The 14,321-nt window shown below is 36.3% G+C and overlaps 1 long non-coding RNA gene across 4 annotated transcripts in view; it reads right to left on the bottom strand.

The window, feature by feature from the left end:
• LOC116664997 overlaps nt 1-14,321 on the bottom strand; it is a 74,774-nt gene that overhangs the window by 37,194 nt on the left and 23,259 nt on the right. The window contains exon 5 of one of the 4 annotated variants that reach the window (XR_004321571.1): nt 3,709-6,166. The exons of 2 other annotated variants lie outside the window; for them this stretch is intronic. This is a non-coding gene — a long non-coding RNA (uncharacterized LOC116664997). Of the gene's footprint in view, nt 1-3,708; nt 6,167-13,240; nt 13,988-14,321 lie in introns of those variants that run through there. One more of the 4 variants, XR_004321570.1, reaches the window with a different exon arrangement.

Below are 14,321 nucleotides of genomic sequence, written 5' to 3'. Positions count from 1 at the left end.
TTCGTTCCTCTTGTTAAGGATAAAGTAATATGTACATAGAAATGGGTCATTATAGCCATTGTATGACAAACAGTTTCTCCATTTCTCCATGTAGCTTGCTTACATGCCAGTCTTGGAACTGCTGGCTACTCTCTTGGGGTTGGCCTATGAATGTCAACAAATCTCTATTTTCAAAACTTTTATTTTCCATACTATGGAACATTCATTGCAACAAAAATAATAGCTGGCATATTTATATGTCATTTTGTTAAATCTTCATAAATTAATCTGTGAGGTAGTTACTATTATTGTTCTCTTTTTACAGGTGAGGAAACTGAGGTTTAGAGAGGTAAAATAACTAGGTCACTGTCACACCTTGGAAGTAGAGGAACTGGGATACAAATCCAGATCAGTCTGGCTTCCAAGGATGGTCTTCTATACTTCTATAGCAGTGGGTCTCAAAGTGTGGTCCCCAGACCAGCACATCAGCATCACCTGGAAACTTGTTAGAAATTCAAATTATTGAGTTCTATCCAGACTACAGTGTCACAAACTCTGAGGATGAGACCAAAAAAATCCATGTTTTAACAAGCCCTCTTTACCAGCATTCTGATGCCTGCTTAAGTTTGAGAATCACTACTCTATACCATACTACCTCTACAAAATAATTTTAAAGGGAGGAAAGAATTCTGTGAGCAGAAGTGATCTGAAAAGTCTTCCTGAAGAAGATATAACATAAGTTGAGCTTTAGAGGATGGAAAGAATAGAAGTGGGTATAAAAAGGAGTTGGCAAAAATTAAACATACTCTAACCATATGATCCAGCAATTGCACCCTTTGTTATTTACCCAAAGGAACTGAAAACTTATGTCCACACAAAAAGTTGCACATGAATATTCATAGCAAGCAGCTTTTTTTTATAACTGCCAAAACTTGGAAGCAACCAAGATGTCCTTCAGTAGATGAATGGATAAATAAACTGTGGTATAGCCACACAATGGTAGATTATTCAGTGCTGAAAAGAAATGAGCTATCAAGACATGAAAAGACATAGAGGAACACTACATGCATATTATTAAGCAAAAGAAGCCAATTAGAAAAGGCTACGTACTTATAGTTGTATGACTCCAACTATATGACATTCTGGAAAAGGCAAAATAGTGGAGACAGGAAAAAGATAGCAGGAGCCAGGGATGGGGGCTGTAGGGGTGTGGCAGAGAGATTTTTAGGGCATTGAAAATACTCTGTATTATAATATAATGTTGGATGCATGCCATCATACATTTGTCATCCAGAGAATGTACAACATCAAAAGTGAACCCTAGTGTAAACTATGGGCCTTGGATGGTTATGATGTGTCAATGGAGGTTCAACAACTCTAAAAATATACCATCTGGTGAGGGATGTTGATATGGTAGAAATTATGCATATATGGGAGCAGAAAATGTATGAAAAATCTGTGTACCTTCCTCTCAATTTTGCTATGAATCTAATACTTCTCTTTAAAAATCATCTTCAATAAATAAAAAATAAAAGTGTTAAGTCCCAAAAAGTACTTTGCCAGAAGGTTCAGAGTCAAAAGAGTGATTATTTGGATGGAAAGACCAAGACCAGCTTTCATAGAGAAAATAATTATTAAGAGAGGCCATAAAGAATGGTTCGAATTTGAACAAAGAGCAAAGGAAAGGACTGTCTAGGTCAGGTTTCTCAATCTTGGCACTAGGAATGTTTTGGAAGAGGAAATTCTTTGTCATGTGTATCTTTCCTGTGCCTTGTAGGATGTTTAGCAGTATTCCTAGCCTCTAACCACCAGATGCCAGGGATACCCGCCAGTGGTACCAACCAGAAAGTCAGACATTGTCAAATAACCCTAGCAGGAGGAGGAGGGAAAGGGCAAAACTGCCTATGGTTAAGAACCAGTTAACAGGACAAGACATCATAAACCTCCTAGAAGAGAACGTAGGCAAAACATTCCCTGGTATAAATTGTAGCAATGTTCTCCTAGGTCATTCTACCCAGGCAATAGAAATAAAAGCAAAAATAAACAAATGGGGCCTAATTAAACTTAAAAGCTTTTACACAGCAAAGGAGACTACAAGCAAAACAAAAAGACAACCTATGGAATGTGAGAAAATATTTGCAAATGATGCAACTGACAAGGACTTAACTTCCAGAATATACAAACAGCTCATATAACTCAATAACAAAAAAGCAAACAACCCAATCCAAAAATGGGTAGAAGACCTAAACAAACATCTCTCCAATGAAGACATAAAAATAGCCAACAGGCACATGAAAAAAATGCTCAGTGTCACTAATTATCAGAGAAATGCAAATCAAAACTACAATGAGGTATCATCTCACACCAGTCAGAATGGCCATCATTCAAAGGTCCACAAATGATAAATGCTGGAGACGGTGTGGAGAAAAGGAAACCCTCCTACACTGTTGGTGAGAGTGTAGTTTGGTATAGCCACTATGGAAAATAGTATGGAGATTCCTTAAGAAACTAAAAACAGACTTAACATATGATCCAGGGTTCCCACTCTTGGGCATATATCAGGAGGGAACTCAAATTAGAAAAGATACATGCACCTCTATGCTCACAGCAGCAATATTTACAATAGCCAAGACATGGAAGCAACTTAAATGTCCATTAACAGATGATTGGATAAAGATGTGGTATATATGTACAATGGAATACTACTCAGCCACTAAAAGGAATAAAATAATGCCATTTGCAGTAACACAGATGGACTTGGAGATCATCAGTCTAAGTGAAGTAAGCCAGAAAGAGAAGGAAAAATAACAGATGATATCACTTATACGTGGAATCGGGGAAAAAAATGGCACAAATGAACTCATCTACAAAACAGAAACAGGCTCATAGACATAGAAAACAAACTTATGGTTACCAGGGGGAAGGGGGTGGGGAGGGATACATTAGGAGTTTGGGATTTGAAGATACTAACTACTATATACAAAATAGATAAATAACAAGGTCCTACTGTATAGCACAGGGGGCAATATTCAATATCTTGTAGTTACCTATAATGAAAAGGAATATGTACATATGTATAGTTGAATCACTATGCTGTACACCAGAAACTAACACAACATTGTAAATCAACTACACTTCAATTGAAAACACAAAAAGAACCAGTCAAAAAACCAAGTGAAGGGGACAACACATAGAAAGGCATGGAGACACACAGTAGAAAGCATGAGAATGGCTTGGTTAAAATTGTGTTGTAACAACTATTCACTGCGAAATTCAAATAAAGGAATGAAAAAATGAAAGATGGGTTAGAAAGGTCTTCTGGGACCACAAGTCTTCATACTTTTGGCTTAAAAGTTTGGGGTATACTCTATGAATAAAGAGGAATGATTGAAGTTCTTTGATCTGGAAGTAACAGGTTAAGAGCACTAAGATTTGTGGATACTGCTGTTTGCAAAGGATTAAAATGACTGTTAAATGTCCATCTTTGGTGAGAGGATTTTAAAGGGTTGTTACACAGTTAAACCATTAACATTCAATATTTTCTTTATCAGCTAAAGGGTGGTGAATGTTTTTTGCTCAAAAGTTTATATACGTATATTTCATAATAAAAATTTTTTTCTCAAAAAGCTCTTAATTCTTCATTTTATTAAAAAAAAGGAGATTGCATTCTAGGATTTAATCTCGTTTTCTCTATCATACTATGAGTTCTGAAGAAAGTGATTGCTCTCAGCTCAGAAAAGGCATATATGGGTACTCAATACATTTTGTTCAATGAATAAAATTTTTGACAAAGGATAATGAAATATACAACTTTTTTTTAAGATGTAAGTGAAATTGGTTTTTGTGCTTCATTATCCATGTACAGTGATTATATTTCAATTGCCTTGTCTGTAGAGTCTGTCTCTGGACTTCTAAACCCCTCAGCACCAAATGCTCATGCCCTTATTTCCCATGGCTCTCAACATAAAGCCATGTGCTACTGTAGCACTGTGATAATGCCATGGTCATTAGTGCTCAACTAGCTTTAGCAACAAGTAGATCATTGCCTGAACAGATGAAAAAGGACACTCCAAATTTAGTTTTGTCAAACTAAAAACTTTCAAGAAAGGAGGGAAAATTAAATCCTACGAAAAAGAAAAACAGTACATTTTGTAGGATATGAGATACGTTTAATGTATTAAAATCTGAACTAGACACAAATGTATTAACTATAAGATTATAAGTGGCATTCCCATTCTAAGTCACAGAATGCAAAAATGTTAAGATTGTCCATTCTCTTCTATTAGAGATAGTCTTATCAGAGCAGATCATACAATAAAAATAGAGTAAGTATTTTTCCATAGCAGCAATGCCCTTGCTGTGATTTTGATAAGCATATCTTCAGTTATACATTAATACCTAAATAATAATATAATTTTGAATATGTAGAGTTCTCCCAAAATCACGTCCTGAAAAATTATACTCAAAGGGACCTGAGTGATAAAAGATTTTCCACTGTGAAAAAATGTCCTCCCTCTCCCAAAAGTAATTGAGGGATGAGAAACAACAACCAAACAAGAGGCAGACAAGGCATGTCTAAATCAAATTTATCTTAACTATTGTACATACTTTTTGAAAGATAGCAGAGACTTCTTTAGGAAGATGGTTATTTTTTTAACATATAAATGTGTATTATGACTTCCTGCAGGATATTTTAAAAGGGAAATTTAGTCTGATTGAATCCAACCCACTAGGCGAGAAGTAGTTCAAATCTATGATGAATAAACAAATTAAAAGGTCAGAGATAAATACCTATGGAATTTTAGATGTTTTGAGTGAGCATGCAAAGGCTATATATTAGCCCATGAATTAGGATAGAGGAGTCCTGTGTATAGCAAATAAGAAATGCACTGAACTGGGCAGGCAGGGATTGCAATCCCCTCCTCTTGAATGTGGGCTGGATTAGTGGCTTGCTTCTAACAGAGTATGACAAAAAGTGATGGCTTATTATCTGCGATTATGTTCCATAAAGACCATAGCTTCTATCTTTGATGTTCTCTCTCACATACTCACTGGGAGGGAAGTCAGCTGTCATGTTAAAAACAGCCCTCTGGAGATACATAGCAAAGAGCTGGAGAGACATGACTAGGAATTGATTAACAGCTAGCAAAGAACAGAAGCCCTCAGTCCAATATCACAAGTGGAACTGAATGAACTCAGAAGTGTATCATTCCCCAGCCAAACTTCAGATGAGACCACAGCCACATCTGACAACTTAACTGAAACCTCAAAAGGGACTCAGAACCAGAAGTTTCTAGCATCTGACTCACAGAAAATGTGAGATAATACGTGTTTGTTATTTTAAGCCACCAAGTTTTAGGGATATTTTGTTAAGCAGTGATAGATAACTAAGATAAGGGGTGGTTTGGAGTCCTGAAGAGAAGCTAAAATAGAACTCACAGTTACAGCTTAGCAATGGCTCCATGGTTAAATGAACATATTTTTGAAGTGTGCAACTCAGAGGACTGATCCTTGGTCAAGAGATAAGATCTTGAGACCAAGGGGTAATGATGGCAGAGGAAATTTGGAAAGATGAATCCACGTTCTAAATTCTTCTCAAGTAACCCATTAAAGTGAGAATTTATTTTTAATTATGCTTAAAATATATGGTTTAAAACTTCTTTGTAAAAGGGAAACATTTAGTTGCACCTTGGAACTAACTATTCTAAACTATATTAAAGAAAAAAGCAGAGAGGGAAATGGGGAACTATGAGGAAAAGAAAAGACCAGGGATATCTGTTCCACAGAGCTTAGCCTTTGAGAAAGTTCACTACTTGGGGTTTGTCCCGCAGAAAGAAAATCCAAGATCCACTATAGCATTTAGTCTGTACTACAGTTACTGGTATATCTGTCTTCTGTACCACACTATGAGAAACTTGGGTAGTAACTGGGAATTATTTATAAATGTATTACAACACATTTTAAGGTATAGAATGTAGTAGGTATTTAAATATTTAGTGAATAAACAAATCCACAAATAAGTAACTCTAGTGGATTAAGGTTCCTTATATCACAACACAGATTGAATTTATCAGATCACACAGGAATGCAGTATCTTAGTTTAAAAGCTAACCAAGGAGATCCTGGTTCCATTTAATGGTGCTGTAAACCCACTACATCCTCACTCTCCTGGTGACAACTAAAACTCCTGCAAGAGAACACAAAAAGCAATTATCTGAAAATAAATATGAGCAGGCATATTGAAGAAACACAACCAAAACTCAAAGAACAACCTACACATCAGAGTTTCTCAGCTTAGACCTGAGGGCAGCCCAAATCCTGGAATTGTGCAGCAGGTATGGACATGAGAATTTCTAAGAGAAATACTCTTTCTGACTAGAGGATGGGTAACAGCATGCCTGAGAGCATAGGAGAAATCTCTGTTTTTGTTGTTTTTCTTTTTCTCTAGCCAAGCCTTCCCCAAAGCAAAGCCTAGTATGAGGGCAATGACAGTTATGATCATATGGGCTCCTAAAACCCTGAGAGAAAGCCCTTATTTCCAGCCCAAAGACCCAGGAAAGGGCTTGCTCTCCACCCTAAAAAAGCACGGAGGAAACACAGGATATATTTTTCGTTATTTTTCCTCTTGCTCTTGTGTCCCCACTTATGGGAAGTACACAACAGTGTGGGGAGGCTAAACTCTGAGAGAAACTGCAGTTTTTCAGTCAGAGAACTGGAATAATGAATCCTTAGATGCTGGGGAGATCACAGGAGAAGAGCTGAATGAGAGTCTCTCAATCCAGGTATCCCTGTATGAACCCACACAAGTCCCAGGCTCACCCACAAGATGTGCATGTGCAAAAGAGACCCAAAACAGCATCAATAAAGGCTTTAGAACTGATCTATGATATAGACGCACCCATGTTCCAGACTCATACTCAGTGGAACACACATGGGATGGGATCCAATTAGCTGTAAAGACTTTAAAAACTGAACCACTGCCCACAGAAGATACTCGGAATTTGCAGTCTAACTGGACCAGGCTGACTGCCTGCTAAAACAACAACAAAATCAACAATTCCAGAGGAACTTTATAGGACCTAGAAGCTCAAAACATCATATTCAAAATGTTCAAGATAAAATCTAAAGTGACTAGGCATGCAAATAATTAAGAAAATCTAAACAGTTCTTAAGAGAAACTGCAATCACCAGATGTCTGGAAGCAGGTGGAAAGATTAAAGAATGTAGAGGTCTCCTGTAAATTTATAATTACACAAATTTCTTTGAGTATGTAAGCAGTTTCACAAGCTAAGAACCATGAGGTGACAAATTTTGGATAAGACAGACTGTGGACACAAATTAGGAACCCCTAGAACCCATTAGAACCCCAAAGTGGGTTCTAGCTACATACACACTCCATAGACGCAGACAACACAGACTGACTGAGGTCTATCCTGGCTCCAATACTTGACCACTTGCCAACTCTGAAATCTTGACAAAGTTAAGCTTAAGTAACCTCTTAGTGTCAGCTTCTTAATTTGCAAAAGGGACATAACAATACCTGTCTTAAAGGTGCTTAAAAGTACCTGTTGTGGGGATTAAGGGAGTTAAAACATATAAAGCACTTGGAGCAGTTCCTGGGGAGACTTCAGACTGTGCAGAAAAAAGCGCAAATGGATAACATTGCTTATGCACCCTTGTGCCTACCCTTTCCTTCTTCAACCCTCCAAGCTCTTGTTATGCAATAGGTACTGTACGAAATGCTTTACATGCTTCATTCCATTTAATCCTCACAACAGTCCTATGAAACAGAACTAGTTGCATTTTTCAGATGAGAAATTGGATTAATTTACTTTATATCTGTGCATACTCAGAAATACACATATACACACATTACCAGTTAAGTCACGATTACATCTTACTTTTATTTGTGGGTCTTTCTGTCTTGCCAGGTAATATTTTATGTCTGACACATCAGCTATATATTGATTTTACATATTTAATCTCAAAGGAAAATGCCATTTCCCTTACTTTAAAACTTCTTGGCTGGTAACACACTGTTGTCTCCATATACCACCTACCTGACCATTGATTATTTTCCCCTTTAAATATGTTATTTTATAGACTTTTCCCCACCCCTCTGGATCCAGGACCTTTGGCCTTGTGATGGGCAAACCATGGCACCTGTGTAGAAATTCAAGGTGGCTGTTGACCACCTGGGAGTACGCATTCTTGGAGTCAGTGTGGGGACAGTTTTCAGAAGCCATTTAGTGTAATGACAGAAACATTGATTGTATTAATAGATCAGACTCTCCCTGGTGTTTCAAAATAGATCTGACTCCTTTGGAATGTTTTCTTGAAAATAAGTTGATCAATTTCTCTGTACTTACTGCCAATGGCTGTGTCAGCATTGCTGATTTGGATAGTAATTACATAATTTCATAGCTATTCCGGGAAAACATGAACATACTGGAAATAGAATGAGGAAGGGTATGAAAGTGTTGAATGAAATATGGAGACAAGCCAAGCTGTTAATGACTTCCATGCTGCTCAGCAGAAATCATCTTTCCTGGTCTCTGTTGACATAGTTAGAATCTAGGGATGACAGATTTCTAAGTTATGGATACTTAAGAAATAATTACAAGAAGTCATCTCTTCTATAGCTTAAAAAAAAACTAAGATCTACTCTAAAATAAATAATTATTATTCAACAAATATTTTAATGGCCAAATTTCTGCCTTGTGCCCTATATGAAGGTAGTATAGTAGATCTCATATAAGAATAAACTAGATGTAAGGATACAATAATCTCAGGAAGTCCTTCAAAATTAAGTGGAAGGAAGAGGTAGAAGTCAGGGAGAGATGAAAACAGAACCACTCACAGGAGCTAAGGAACTCAGACCAAGCATTTTATGTGGTTCCTTCCGCTGTCAACATTTACATACAGGTAAAGTCAGGTTGAACTATATTACATGCATTCTTAAAAATAATTACGTTGTTGAATCTACTGGCAATCATTATATTTGAGAGAAAAATCACCTCAAATTGGCTTTAACAATAAAGGAATATATGTCATCAGAGACTCAGTTTCTTGCCATCTCTTCACTCTGCCTTGTACAATATAGGATTTATCCTCAGGTATTGGCCTTCCTGGGAAGCTTTAGGATTTCCCTGCTGGTAACAGTAATATGGCTACAACCTAACCAGCTTTACATGTTATATCTTAACATCTAGGACAAAAGAAATGTCTCCCCTGCCATTTCCCATAATTGAATGTTTTATCTTTCTTTTGACAAGATAGCTCAGCAAGTGTCACCTTAAACATCATTGTTCTGATCTGGTTCTGCACCCATGTCTGAAACAATCACTGTGGTCAGAAGGAAGAGACACACAGACTGGCTTAAGTCAGCACAGCCTACATGTTCTAACAGATGTGTGATGTACCCAGCTCTACATTCATGAACCTCCAAGCCTCAATTATCAGATCATTTCCTCCTTCCCTAATGGTTAGCAACCCTTTGAGAGACTTTGAGGACATTCTGTCTTCTATTAGGACCAATACAACCCATTAAAGAAGTTCCAGTAACATCAGACCTCAAAAGAGAAGGGTTTGATGTTTCAATCTTCGCTCTCCAAGGATGTATCTCTTTTCCTAAATGAATTACCCACCTCAATGACCAGCTTTTTATACTAAGGAATCATGGGAGAGTCTGTCCTTGTAAAGCCATATTTTCTCCAAATAAATAGGTTACTATGGGTTTATCTTTGTATAACCTGTACTCTGAACAAGTTAAGGATCTATCTTCTTTAATCTAAAGAAAGTCAGGCATGTTCACTTTTAACCTTTTGTTAAATATAACAAATAAAGAAAAATGGACAAGTTTTACATGTACAACTAAACAAATTTAACTAAGTGAACATACCTTGTAACCAGCATCCAAGTCAAATTACAGAACGTGACCACCAGCCCTTCCAGTCACTTAACCCCTACCTGCCAAGACTAATCAGTTTCCAGTCTTCTAACACTGAAGACTGGTTCTGCATGTACGGGCTTTATCTAAATGGAATCACATAGTATCTACACTCCTCTGCCTAGCATCCGTAACTCATCAACATGCTGGTTCATGTAGTTACAGTTTTTTCATTCTTATGTTTATATTGTGAGAAAGAAAAATAGTGAATTTATATCACTGAGATAAACAGGATAGGTTTTCAAATATTATAAGCGTCCTTCAAAGATGTAGCAGGAAGTTTGATACTAGAGCTCCAGAAGCCTTCCAGGCAGTGAGATGGTAATGAGTGCAAGCCACTCTGATCAGACCCTGAAAGTAATAGCTAACATTTATTAAGTGCAGCCAAAAACTGTACTAAGTATTTTACATGGATTATCTTATTTAATCATCACAACTTAATTTTTTCCCCACAATTTTATGATCTTTATATTTAATAGATGAAGAAATTGAGGTCTTGGATTGGGAAACTTATCTAGAGAATCACTAAAGAATGAAGAGCCCCGAAAAAACCAGGCCTGGAGTCCCTCCTTCAACTTTTCCATTGAAAACATTACATAACAAAGTTTCATGACCACAATACCATAACTATCTGATGAATCTACCCAATAGGTACACATAATGTCTTTCAACCACCATCCACTTAACCCCTGATGAAAAAATTATGGTCTTCATTTCTTCTATAAAACCTACTAAGGACCTTGTCACACTACACAGTCATAGCTAATACTCTTCCCCTTTATATCCACACACTTCTATTCCCATCAGTTGAATTGTGTTGCCATCAAGTCAGTTGGGTTTGGTCAAACCTGTTGATTCCAGTTGAGCTTATTATTATAAGTATGTAATTCAAATAAATATCACAAAAATCAATGAAATATAAGTGAAAAAACAAAGTTGTTGTTTCAACAGAAACTAACTTAAATGTTTGAGAAATGCTAAATAGAATCATACTGTCTCATTTACTTTAGTGACTCAGTAAAGATGAATCTCTAAGAACTACTGTTATTGAATTAGGTGTTGGCCAGGCATTCCCAAAGATAGGTGGAAAAAAAAATTAAAAACATAGGAGCTCTCAGTTCACTACATGAGTGTTTTAAACTTTCCATCCTATTTTAAGAAACAAAACTGAGAAATATATGTGATGCGTATTGTGTGTATACATCACATATACATGAAGAAACTATAAAACTTTCATGTGCAAAACATTTAAAAAAAACAAAACAAAACAAAACCCATGACTGTATTTCAAAAGTTTGGCCAAAAAGTACAAATTTTTATGTTTTAAGTTTGAATTACATATTTAACACATTAATTTTTTAAGATTTTTGAAAAAAGGAGGAAGAAAAATTTTTAAGAAAAAAATTCTAGGTTTTAGCCACATTGCTGATAAGCTAACCAACTACCATTCCAGTTGAATCAGGTAAGAATGTCTCTGTCATTGTTCAAAAACAAGTAAAGTTGCAAAGTGTACCTGTGTTCCCAGAAAGTACCCAGGGCCCAAAATGAGATATGGCAACAAAGTGTGGATTATCACAAATAAATCCAAGCTTATACTGGAAACCAGGTGGTTTATAGAGTCATAACGTCTACTATCATCTTATATGCCTAAGAACTTGAATGATGTCTCTCTCATAATTGGTGATCAAAAATTCTTGTTAAATATCTCTGGGGGGATGTGTGCTATATTTATTGAAGACTGCCATTTCAGCAGCTGGACACTACTAAATCATTGTAATGATAAATCATTCTTTATATTATACTCTAAGGGATCTGAGATTATTCCTTACCACTTTTTAAAAAACGAAAGTGCAAGATAAGGCCAACAAAAATATTTCCCACTCATTCACTTCTTCATTATTCGCAGCCTCTTTTTCAGTCATTTATCTTACATGATATAATCCTAATGCACTAATTGTTCTAATGTACTGGATACTCTAACTTCACTGTAATTGTCTCACTTAATATTGAACTATTAAATAGCTACAAATTGATTTGTCTATACTTTCAGAAAGGTCCCATTTAATTAATTTTTATATTACTCTGAAAGGTAAAACTACATACAGATAATGATACATTTACTGCTATGTAAAAAATGCTGAAATAGAATGCTTTTTCCTTTAATGTTTTTATCATCTATGTCATGGATTTATTTTTCCAACTGATTTATATCTATTAGATAAATATTTAAGTTAAAATTTAAAGTCCTGGAATAGACAGTTTTCAAAGTAAGTAAGATAATTAGAATAGAATTTGAATAGTTTTCAAAGTAAGTAAGATAATTAGAATAGAATAGAATCCCTTAAGAGTAATAGTATTTCTACTCCTGTTCACATTTTTGGCTGGTTGTCTAGAGCTACAAATATATCTGGAATCAAAAAAAAAAACTTTTTTAAAACCAACGTTTAAAGCCTATATTTCTCTAAAGATTTATCAAACTTCCTATTACCTCGTACACGTATTTCTCAACTCCTGGAATTTGGCTTCTGCCCCATCATCACCAATAAGCTCTGTGTCACTAATTTTGACTGACATTTTTCAGTCCTTGGATTACACTACTTGATCTCTCAAGGTCTTCAACAGTCAGGCCAATTACACTCTCTTTCCTTGGATTTTTTGTCTGCTCTCTCCTACGATCCTACTACCTTTCTAATCACTTCTTCTTGTGTCTCTGCTCCAGACTTATTCTCTTCTACCTGGCCATTAAATATTGGAGTCCCCTCAACTCAAATTCAAAAAGATACATGTACCCCAATGTTCACAGCAGCACTATTTACAATAGTCAAGACATGGAAACAACCTAAATGTCCATCAACAGATGACTCGATAAAGAAGCTGTGGTATATTTATACAATGGAATACTACTCAGCTATTGGTATATTTATACAATCGAATACTACTTGGCTATAAAAAAGAATAAAATAATCCCATCTGCAGCAACATGAATGGATCTGGAGATTGTCATTCTAAGTGAAGTAAGCCAGAAAGAGAAAGAAAAATACCATATAATATCACTCATATGCAGAATCTTAAAAAAAAAAGAAAGAAAAAAGAAGATAGTAATGAACCTATCTATAAAACAGAAACAGACTCACAGACATAGAAAACAAACTTATGGTTATCAGGGGAAGGGGAGTGGGAAGGGATAAACTGGAGTTTGAGATTTGCAAATACTAACTGCTATATATAAAATAGATAAAAAACAAATTTACTCTGTATAGCACAGGGAACTATATTCAATATCTTATAGTAACTTATAATGAAAAAGAATATGAAAATGAATATATGTATGTATATGTATGACTGAAACATTTTGCTATACACCAGAAATTGACACATTGTAACTCACTATATTTCAATTTTTTAAAAAAGATGGCAAAAAAACCACACTGGAGTCCCCTCAATATCCGTCTTAGATGCTCTCTTCATCCCACTCCTCATTTTCTTCCTAGGAAATTTCACATTCACACAGTGGTTTGATTACACACTATTGCACCAGCCCTTGCGATGCAGATCACAAATGCATATCTTGGGCCCAGACAAGTCATTTGAGTCCTGGACTCAGTGTTCCAATTGCTTCATTGTGGCAGGTGCTGAAAACACTGTTCAGACCCCACTTTCTTCAAAAAGTGATTCGCCATTCAGCTGTAAAGAATGTGGCAAATTCACAGTCTTTGGCTGTTGGCTCCATCAGCATGCATCTCAGGTTTCAAGATGAAGTCATCCTCTTCTTAGGCTGGTCCCAAGGCAATGATGATAGAGAAAGGTAGTGGTACAAAGGCTTAATCCTGTCCACAAAATGCAAGTCTCCTCTAACAACTAATCTTTGCACCATAACAACCTACTGGAGTGACAGATGCTTTGTCAACTCTTCATCATGGTCTGATGGCTCTCTGTGCCCAATCTTGCTTTTTCCACTTTTCATTCACAGATGTAACACCTCAATAAACTTTTTTTAAACTCCCAGCATCTGCTTCCTGAAGAACCCAATATTTTGTACCAGGAGTTATGCAAGAAAGCCTATGTGGATAGATAAACAAAAGTGAACACAAAGAGTGACGATCTTTAGAGTACATATTAATGCCTACCAGAAAGCATCTGTTCTAAAAGAGACACTAAACATTTTAGACAAAATGAATTGACTAGTTGATGTTAACCAAACTGTCGGCAGCCACTCTAGTGCTGGCCAATAGGTATAACAATGGAGCAGTCAAGGCAGCAGAGATGAAGGCTATGCATGGGTACCTACAGCACAGACTCCCACTGTTGCCTCTGAATGCTTTACGTGCCAGTGACAGAGACCAAAGCTGTGCCCCTAGTAAAGCACCAGCCTTTAAGGAGACCAACTGGCCAC

This window comes from Camelus ferus, chromosome 7, assembly GCF_009834535.1.
Source record: "Camelus ferus isolate YT-003-E chromosome 7, BCGSAC_Cfer_1.0, whole genome shotgun sequence".
NCBI lineage: Eukaryota > Metazoa > Chordata > Mammalia > Artiodactyla > Camelidae > Camelus > Camelus ferus.
This window is presented reverse-complemented; position numbering and strand designations above follow the sequence as displayed.